The sequence below is a fragment of the Hordeum vulgare genome, chromosome 3H (assembly GCF_904849725.1).
Source record: "Hordeum vulgare subsp. vulgare chromosome 3H, MorexV3_pseudomolecules_assembly, whole genome shotgun sequence".
Taxonomy (NCBI): domain Eukaryota; kingdom Viridiplantae; phylum Streptophyta; class Magnoliopsida; order Poales; family Poaceae; genus Hordeum; species Hordeum vulgare.
This window is the reverse complement of record NC_058520.1, coordinates 13433962-13436170: the sequence shown is the minus strand read 5'-3', so window position 1 is coordinate 13436170 and position 2209 is coordinate 13433962.

Genomic DNA, 2209 nt, shown 5'->3' with positions numbered 1-2209 from the left:
AAAGTGATCCATGTATGGAACACTCGACAACGGTCAAGAATGTCCTTAAGTACGTGAAAAGGACTAAGGAGATATTTCTCATTTATGGAGGTGACGAAGAGCTCGTCGTAAAGGGTTACGTCGATGCTAGCTTCGACACAGATCCGGACGACTCCAAGTCACAAACCGGATACGTGTATGTTTCGAATGGTCGGGCGGTCAGCTGGTGCAGCTGCAAACAATACGTCGTGGCAGCATCTACATGTGAAGCGGGGTATATAGCTGCTTCGGAAGCAGCTCAAGAAGGGATCTGGATGAAGGAGTTCATCACTGACCTTGGAGTAATTCCAAGTGCATCAGGCCCGATGACACTCTTGTGTGACAACACTTGAGCTATTGCCATAGCCAAGGAGCCCAGATTTCACAGGAAAACCAAGCACATCAAACGCCGCTACAACTCCATTTAGGACTACGTCCAGAAAGGAGAAATAGATATTTGTAAAGTACATACAGATCTGAATATTGCAGACCTGTTGACTAAACCTCTTCCACGAGCAAAACATGATCAACACCAGAATGCTATGGGTGTTCGATTCATCACAATGTAACTAGATTATTGACTCTAGTGCAAGTGGGAGACTGTTGGAAATATGCCCTAGAGGCAATAATAAAGTAGTTATTCTTATATTTCCTTGTTCATGATAATTGTCTATTGTTCATGTTATAATTGTATTAACCGGAAACCATAATACATATGTGAATATATAGATCACAATATGTCCCTAGTAAGCCACTAGTTGGCTAGCTCATTGACCAACAGATGATCATGGTTTCCTGATCAAGGACATGGGATGCCGTTGATAATGGGATCACATCATTAGGAGAATGATGTGATGGACAAGACCCAATCCTAAGCATAGCACTAGATCGTGTTGTTCATCTGCTAAAGCTTTTCTAATGTCAAGTATCATTTCCTTGGACCGTAAGATTGTGCAACTCCCGGAGACTGTAGAAGTGTTTTTGGTGTATGAAACATCACAACGTAACTGGGTGACTATAAAGATGCACTACGGGTATCTCCGAAAGTATCTGTTGAGTTGGTACGAACCGAGACCGGGATTTGTCACTCCGTGTGACGCAGAGGTGTCTCTGGGCCCACTCGGTAGAACATCATCATAATGAGCTCAAAGTGACTAAGGAGTTAGTCATGGGATGATGTGCTACGGAACGAGTAAAGAGACTTGTCGATAACGAGATTGAACAAGGTATAGGGATACCGACAATCGAATCTCGGGCAAGTATCATACCGATAGACAAAGGGAAATGAATACGTGATTGATTGAATCCTTGACATCATGGTTCATCCGATGAGATCGTCGTGGAACGTTTGGGAGCCAACATGGATATCCAGACCCCGCTGCTGGTTATTGGCCGGAGAGGTGTCTCGGTCATGTATGCATGGTTCCCGAACCCGTAGGGTCTACACACTTAAGGTTCGATGACGCTAGGGTTATAGGGAAATAGTGTACGTGGTTACCGAAGGTTGTTCGGTGTCCCGGATGAGATCACGGACGTCACGAGGAGCTCCAGAATGGTCCGGAGGTAAAGATTGATATATAGGATGAAAGGGTTTTGCCACCGGAAATGTTTCGGGCGTTACCGGTAGCGTACCGGGACCACCGGAAAGGGTTCCGGAGGTCCACTGGGAGGGTCCACCAGCCCCAAAAGGTGACATGTGCCAAAAGGTGGAAGGGAACTAGCCTAGAGTGGGCTGGTGCGACCTCCCACCAGGGGCCCAAGGCGTAGGGGAGAGGGAAGGGGGGCAACCCCTAACTAGGTGGGCCTAAGGCCCACCAGGGGTGCGCCACACCCCTCCTTCCCTCCTGGCCGCCACCTCCTGGCGCAGATGGCGCTGCCGCACCCCTTGGGGGTGGGAACCCTAAGGGTTGCGCCCCCTCCCTCTCCCCCTATATATAGTTGAGGTTTGGGGCTGTTTTGAGACACGCGAATCTCTCTCTCTCTCGGCGCAGCCCTACCTCTCTCCTTCCTCGTCCTCCGCGGTGCTTGGCGAAGCCCTGCCGGAGTTCCACGTAGCTCCACCGCCACCACGCCATCGTTCTACCAGAGCTCTCCCTCAACCTCTCCTCCTTCCTTGCTGGTTCAAGGTGTTGGAGACGTCACCGGGCTGCACGTGTGTTGAACGCGGAGGTGCCGTGATTCGGCACATAGA